This window comes from Haliotis asinina, chromosome 2 (assembly GCF_037392515.1).
Source record: "Haliotis asinina isolate JCU_RB_2024 chromosome 2, JCU_Hal_asi_v2, whole genome shotgun sequence".
NCBI classification, from domain to species: Eukaryota; Metazoa; Mollusca; class Gastropoda; order Lepetellida; family Haliotidae; genus Haliotis; species Haliotis asinina.
The window spans coordinates 96747465-96756464 of NC_090281.1; positions in this window are offsets into that span (position 1 = coordinate 96747465).

The following is a 9000-nucleotide window of genomic DNA, read 5'->3' on the forward strand; positions in this document are numbered from 1 at the left end:
AACCACAAGAACCAAATGTCTGTACCTTATATTATATACGCCGACTTCGAAGCCTTAGTTGTGGGGGAATCCCCCACACACCCCAGTGCTGCCGCCGGCGAGGCTCCCAGTGGTACCTTTACCCACAAGACACAAGAGCATAAAGCCTGTTCGTTTGGATACATTGTCGTCCGTTGTGACGGGGAAACGAAAGCTCCGGTAGTGTATAGGGGGCCTGACGCGGCTGAAAGGTTTCTAAAGTGTTTGCAGGAGGAAGAAAAAATTATTAGGAATGCATTGTATAGAATCGCTCCCATGCGTATGACCCGAGTCGACAGGCTAGCTCACGGTAGTAGCACTAACTGTCACGTGTGCGACTCACCACTTAACGGTGATTCGGTGAGAGATCACTGCCACATAACTGGTAAGTATAGAGGCGCCGCTCACAGCGCGTGCAACCTCAAGCTTAAAATCAACCCTAAGACAATAAACATCCCCGTTGTCTTTCACAACTTGAGAGGGTACGACTCACACTTGATCATGCAGGCCATCGCGAAAATCGATGGTAATATAACGTGCATCCCCAACAACATGGAGAGATACATCTCCTTCAGCTTAAACGGACTTAGGTTCATTGACTCGTTTCAGTTCCTCCTGTCGTCACTCGACAGTCTGGTCAAGGCCAACAATACCTTCCCTATCACCGATCGATACACAGACGCCGAGACTAGACCCCTGCTTATGAGGAAGGGTGTGTACCCCTATGAGTACATGGATAGTTGGGCCAAGTTCACCGAGACCAGACTACCCCCTATTGACTGCTTTTATAGCAAGCTGAATGAGGCGTCCATCTCACGAGATGATTACTCGCACGCGACTAACGTATGGAATAAACTGGGTTGTAAGAACCTGGGCGATTATCACGACCTGTACTTGAGGACAGATGTACTGCTGTTAGCCGACGTGTTTGAAACGTTTAGGCAGACATGTTTCAAGCAGTATAAACTCGACCCCGCATGGTATTACACCAGCCCAGGTCTGTCGTGGGACGCCTTGCTTAAAAAGACCGGAGTTAATTTGGAATTGCTCACAGATTACGACATGCACCTATTCATTGAGAAAGGCTTGCGAGGTGGGATTTCCATGGCATCCAAACGATACGCGAAAGCAAATAATCAATACGTGAAAGGTTACGATCCTAACAAACCAACCAATCACATTCTATACCTCGACGCAAACAACCTGTACGGCTGGGCCATGAGCCAGTATCTACCTACAGGGGGATTCGAATGGGTACCCCACGTTGATGTTATGGGGGTCGCACCAGATTCGAACAAAGGGTATATCCTCGAAGTTGACTTAGAGTATCCCAAGGAATTACACACATCGCACAACAGCTACCCCCTGGCCCCCGAACGTATGAGGGTTAACCCAGACTGGATGTCTGAGTACCAACATAACTTGTCAGGTGGTCGTGTGACAGACGTTGAAAAACTCGTGCCTAACTTAATGAATAAGACCAAGTACATCGTTCACTATCGCAACCTACAGCTGTACCTGTCGTTGGGTATGAGGCTGACCAAAATACACAGGGTGCTCATGTTCGACCAGAGCCCATGGATGGAGCCCTACATCAGAATGAACACAGACCTACGAAAAAAAGCCACCAGTGATTTTGAGAAAAATCTCTACAAGCTCATGAATAACTCGGTGTTTGGTAAGACTATGGAAAACCTGAGGAAACGCGTGACCGTGAAGCTGGTTAGATCTAGTGAGGAAGACAAGCTCAGGAAATTGATAGCCAGTCCGGCATTCAACCGTAATAAAATATTTACAGACAACCTGGTTGCCATACACATGAAGAAAAGCCACATAAAATTCAACCGGCCTGTTTACGTGGGGATGAGCATCCTCGATTTATCCAAACACCTGATGTACGACTTTTACTACAACGAGCTCAAGAAACAGTACGGCGACAGGTGTGAAGTGCTGTACACTGACACGGATTCCCTGCTGATGGAGATTCGAACCGAGGACGTGTACGAGGACATGAAAAAACACCTCGATTTATACGACACCAGCGACTACCCTAAGACCCATACCCTACACAGCACGGTAAATAAAAAGGTCCTAGGTAAGATGAAGGACGAGTGTGCTGGCACGCCCATAGCCGAGTACATAGGTTTGAGACCTAAGATGTACTCCATACTGAAAGCCGACAATAGTGAGATCCGGAAGGCTAGGGGGGTTAAGAAGTATGTGGTGAAACAACACATCAAACACGCCAGATTCAAGGAAGCCCTGTTCAAGACCCGTACCTTTAGACATAAAATGAACACACTTAGAAGTGATGGGCATAAGATATACGGACTGTCGATAAACAAGACGTCCCTGTCGCCTATGGACACGAAACGTTGGATAGCTATTGATGGTATAAACACATACGCGTATGGACATGAAAAAATTTGAGGCTATTTACTACAGCCCGCGTGGGTACTGGAAAGGAGCTAGCGCAGTAGATAAGCTAGCTAAACTAGCGCGAGTACCCCCGGAGGAAGCCAAAGCGTGGCTTGAAAAACAAGCCCTGTGGCAGATCTATTTACCGGCACCACGCTACGTGCCTAGAAGGAGGTTCGGTATTAACATACCTAATAGCATTCACCAGGCAGACCTACTGTTCCTACCCCACGACAAGAGGTACAAGTATGCCTTAACCGTAGTGGATGTAGCCAGTCGTTACAAGGAAGCCGAACCCTTGACCACGAAAGATGCGGCCCAGGTAGCCAGAGGATTTGAACGCATATACAAACGCAGCCCATTGACGTGGCCAACAGAGCTGCAAGTTGACCCCGGACGGGAGTTCATGGGTGCCGTGTCACAACTGCTAGTCAAACACGATACAAAGGTCAGGCGTGGCACGGCCGGAGCCCATCGCAGCCAAGCCATAGTTGAGAGATTTAATAGGACTTTGGCTGAGCGCTTGTTCGGTTATCAGTATGCTAGGGAGATGACCACCCCTGGAAAACGATCGACTGAATGGGTCACGAGGTTACCCAAGGTGGTGTCGGCAATCAACCATGAAGTCACCCGTCTCACCGGTAAGAAACCGGCAGACGCTATCAAACTAAAATCAATAGTTGCAGAGTCGGCCGCTCCATTACGTGGGAAGGAGAAACAGATACCAGATAGGGCCCTAGTGAGGTATCTATACCAGCCGGGGGAACACGAGGGCGATAGCCGTAAGCGAGCCACCGATCCTATATGGTCAGTCAAAACTTACAACATAGATAAAGTGGATATAAAAGCCGACGAACCTAACTTATACTACTTGAGGGATGGGCCGGGTAGGGGGTTTGTAAGAGAAGAATTATTGATCGTACCGTACGGCACAGTGTTACCTCCTACCAAGGCACAGTAATTACCGCCAACTTTTTTGTAGTAGGGGTAATAGTAGCAAGAGCTAATGGCCCAACCAAAGCCTTATTTAGTAAATAAGGCTTTGTAGAGACATTTCTTGAAAGTGAGCCAGAACTATCATTCCCTATACTACTAGTTGTCAAATGTAACATGTTATCTTTAGATTACACTTTCTGTTCTCCACTATGGTATAATATGTGAAGCCCATTTCTGGTGTCCCCACCATAATATTGCTGGAGTATTGCTACAAGCGGCGTTAAACTGAACTCTCTCAGAAAAGAACATATTCAAGTACGTCTTATTGTTTTTACGCACGTACGCACGTACGCACGCACACACACCACACCACATACACGCGCGAGCGCGCGCACACACACACTCACACACACACAAGAAAAAACAGTGACTGATCCAGTGTGCGCGTGCGTGTCTGAAACACATACCAAAACCTGCACGTGCCTCACACACCCATGTACGTTGGGTGTCACGATTTTCGAAGCTCTCTAAGCACTAAGATAGTGGTAAGTTGATATTAACGAAAATAGATGCCTAGAACTTAAACAAAAAACGTTCAATACTTCATTGCCAAAGCTTGCACATAGAAAATGTGGCGTGGACTGGTGCCTTTTAATAGATTTGGATTTCTGAATAAAATATTTTTTGCGTTTCCATGGCAACAAGTTTGCCTTCAACTGAATTTGGTGGTAGTGCTCCTTGAATACTAGCTTAAGTCGGGAATGCCATCATTCAGTGTCCGATGCATCGTGCGAAATGTGTCAGTGATTAACAAATTACGTAAAAAGTACCAACAAACCCAAACGATCGAACCCATTCAGATTCAGGATTCGATGGCTCCGAAACCAGGTTCTACGAATTCAAACGCCCATCTGTCTGTTAGAGTATACAGGGTCTGTATACAGCTTATCTCCATGTTCCACGACCCGTAGTGCGCCTCTCTTTAGAAACTGTCATGTTGCCAACATACGTTAATGGTGTTTTCAGCGCAGAAAGTGGGTTAATCGTATGAGATATTCAGACGAGTCAGAATTCAATTTGCACTTCCATGGCTGGAGACAGTGATCAATTTTGTCGAAATGAACTTCAAGCCAATGTCAACCTGAGAACTCATGCTAGATTGGGTGGTGAATCGGGTACTTGTTATTAAACAAACCTCGCTACTTATTGTGCTAGGAAGGGTTTCTGGGCAGACATGTTGGTACCTTTTGTTGTCCCGACTGCAAGGAGAGTGACGGACGTTTTGTCCTCAGGATGGCCACGAACTGTGAGTGCGGAACTCTGGCAGCACAACGTTCACACAGTAAAATGCCAAGTAATGTGGTCAGAGCCTTCTCTGCAAGACGCATAAGGAACTTGATAAACAGACCTGTGCGTCAACAATACAGACTTCCAACGACGTTGACTGAACTTGGTCATGCGCTGCAAGATGAGTGAGACCAAATGTCTCAAATCGACAGGCGCTGTATCACTCGTCGGGTGAATGGATATATCACAAATTGTAACGTACATATCACGCCATCTCAGCTGTCCAGTCTTATATCTATTGCCCGTCAGGATCCCTTTCGACACCACAACACCCACTGTCATACTTCGCTACCAGTTGTAATACTTGCGACTATTACTAGAAAATGAGAAGATAAACGCTACGTTATTTCCGACTTGCTTAGATTTATATATCATCCATGGAAGATCCCGGAACATAAAACAGAGCCCGGCATCCTGTCGCAACAGTTAATGAGGATGATCACGAACTAAATTGTCCGATGAGGGCTCAGTAACACGCGCAATGGACTATGGTCGACTCTGAAGTAAACCATCAATTCACCCACTCATGAGGTTATTGGAGAGCAACATTCATCTCTATATAACACCAAGTTGAGTTTAAAAGAAGACAAACATCTGTGACTGGTTGGAATGAGGAATTCAGTGGGACATGTGGTGCATGGTCTCTGTTCTAAACAACAAAGCAATGAAAAAATGAAATTATGCAAAGACGGAAATTACTGAATTGGCACACTGCTCATACCGAAAGCACAGAGACATGATCTCATATAAGGTCGTATTGTGATCAAGTACTAACCTGGAAATTACATCTTGTGTGTTTTGACTTCCGGTGTGTAATGTGTCGTCACAGGAACTGAGATATTTGTCTCTACGCGTGATCTCGTTGTTTTGTTTATTCAGGGGTACTCTACAACAGGGATAGTCACTCGCTTGCTTTCTTTACCATTGTACTAACTAACGTGTGCCTGGTCATGCTACAACGCACACACTTGGCTCGTTCCAAGTGAAACTTCAGTTGTGTTTAACAGAACATCAGCCAGTTTATTGTATCAGTCGGAATTTTACAACGAATGAATGAATGAATTACAGTAAGAATTAAGAGCAAAAATTATATGAACGAATGAATGAAAGAAAGAAAGAAAAGGAATAAAAGAAAGAAGTACATATGTGAATGAATGAAAGAATAAATGATACACCGCGGCCTTCCCTCCAAAAACATGTTAAAGAACGCAAAAGTATCGCGAGAACACGTGTTAACATCAGCTGTCCTTTTAAAAAATCTACTTTGAGACATTTTTGTTTACATTAATAATTAATTCAGATATCTTATTGCACGTGGGGAATGGAATGGACATTAACAAAATGTTAACTGACAGTGTCACACTGCCCTCAAAAATAAAGTGTAGAACTGTCACAAAGCGTGCTAAAACACCTTTCCAGTTTTGTCAAATAATAAGATCAACAAGAAAGAAAGAAGTTATTGAACTATAACCCTCAATCAGATCAGATCGGCAATATGTCATATTTTCACACACCTCAAATACACCTAACATACTTTCTTAGATTACGAAACTATCACTATTACTTGCAAACACATTTCATCTGGTAGGATATTCCCGTCACATGAATTACAGGTGTATGTGAAAGATGTTTGTGAAGAAATAACTAGAAACACTCAAACATTGGCGTGTAGCAATTTAATGGCGGATCAGAACATATCGGCGAAATGTCATAATTTTCACATACCTCAATTACACCCTAACAGTTTATTAAAGTCATAACTGTCACTATTACCTGCAAATACCTTTCAACTAAAGCTATGTTTTTCTTCTAAATATTAAACGAATGTGTGATAGAAGTCTTTATCGCGCACAATTTAGTCTATCTTCGCGGTGAATCGAGAATAGAAGCCAGTATGCTATGACATACCGACTTGAAACTTTACTACAAATCTACTGTCTTAATACGACACTAATACCAATTATTTGACTTAAGCTGAAGTGACAAAATAGTTAACCTACATGTAGGATTTCATGTGTTACAACACTCAGCGAACTTAGTCAGCTGTAGAAAATAAACCGGGCTCAATCTTCAATAGAACGCTGCCACCATATTGGCTACACTGGTTACGTAACAACCCAAGACATACCTTCAGCGGCTTTTCGAGGAGTTTCTTCTCCCCCTCTATATAGGCTCCCTGGTTTATTGTTTTACATCACGCTTGGCAACACACACCATGTCGTCAATATCATTTGGGTGTACAGAAAATTCCCTCCGAATATATTCTTGTGGAAGTATGTTGTGCAACATCGGTCTGTCTTCTTTTCCTCTGAGTACAGCCGAACTAGTTGTGATGAGTGATTGATGTCATAACAAACGCTACACATCCACTACGTTGACACTGGGTTCCATCTCTTCATCATTAACACACACAAAATATTTTAAAAATTAAAAAAAATGATAAAGCGCAGTCGAGGCCATGAACTTCATTAGATCCTTAAATGGACGGTTAGTGGTGTAATTACTTTCAATATCACTAATCGTGACTGTTTTTCCTTCAAGCTGATTGTCCTGTTATGCCAATTATCTCATTGTTTCATTGCTTGAGAAGGGCACAATATAGCAATGTGCCATATCAAAGCACATTCTCTGAATGTCGTCAATTTTCATGACGTCAGTGGCGGTTCTGCGTCAGTTCGATCACACAGTTAAAATGGGCTCGGCTCGATGTGTTGGCTTTTTTTTTCCAATCAGGTGTCTACGCTAGGAACCTGAGCGTACCAAATCAGAACTCACTTTCGCCTCTTAAATTATCTAACCGATGAAACTTGGCAACACAAACCGCGCAGAGGTACATGACAGAGGTAGAATGAGTTATTGCATGTAGTGTCTAGCTTTGGGAGCTGTCAATTTGTCTGTATGATGTCACAACACCTACTGACCCAATTACCGGAACAGCGACCCGGTCATGCAAATAGGCAGGTTATAAGTCACATTCTTACATTACGCTCGGCAGATCATGTCACATGACTTAAAGCACGTGCATTTTGCATTAGTTAACGGCGTCAATCCCGGTGTAGGGCAGAAGGGGTCATCTCATAATCAAATATGTCACATAATTTATATGATGTTTTCAAATTGCTATTGCGATGTCTTTTCATGCACATGTACATAAAGGACAATTTTGATTGTTTAGTTTCCATGAAAATATGTTGAGGTTGGAAGTAGTTGTGAAACTATGCATGTACACATTACTGAAGTGGGTGTTTGATTTGTAGTTTGGGGTGGGTGGGTGGTGGGTGATCACTTACTTGTTTTTCTCGAATTGTTCAAGATTTTTCAATCACAAAGCATCTCTTCTTCGGACAGGTCAGTATCTGATTCATCTCCAAGATGTATTAAGACTGGTGGGATGATCTCCTCTCTAATACCATCTAGTTTCCTGTACTCATTTTCAACTGCCAATACATGTTTGAGACAGGCTTCCGACTGATATCAATCTCCCCTATTGCAATGTGAACAATTTTTTTCAAAATCAGATAACTTGAATGTCGTGTTGTAGCGTGATACCTTCCCCTTGATATCCCCCATATCAGTTCAATTGGATTCAACTCGCAATGGTATGGCGGTAGTCGTAGAACCTCGTCACCAGCGCTCTTCAACATATTGTCGATGGCATAGGAAGGTGATGGTTTGTGCTTTTACACAAGCTCATACAACACTGGTTCTGTTGCTGTGTCAGGTCTTACGATGTTGTTTCTGTCAAGCCATTCAATGGTCTCTGCTTTACGACAATTGGATGTTAGACACCGATTGTCGGACTCACGGCAACTGTGACATGGAGCATTGTCCATTACTACCAAGGACTTTTCTGGAAGGGTTGTGATCAGTTGTTCTTCTACATACTGTGTAAAGACAGTACCGTTCATTTCCGTATGGTAGTCTCTCCCGTCTGTGGATTTAGATATAAATACCAAATCACACCCAGGCAGAAACCCTTTGTGTGAGCCAGCCTGCAGAATTATAAGTCTCTGTCCTCTACCAGCTGGTACCTTCAGCGTCGGCTCCTGTCTGTGAGGATGCTGCCATTGGTAAGATGCTGTATGGGAGGCATTTACCCATGTCTCGTCCAGATACACCGGTTCGTAACCATCAGCGCGTTTTCTCTAATTGTTCTCAAGTATTTTATTCTTGATTTTGCGATGTCATGCCGTTCCATGGCAAGTTTTATCTCCTGAACACTTTTATATTTGTAACCAGATAGTATAACGAGAGACATCAAGCTGGTGGTCTTGAGCAAGG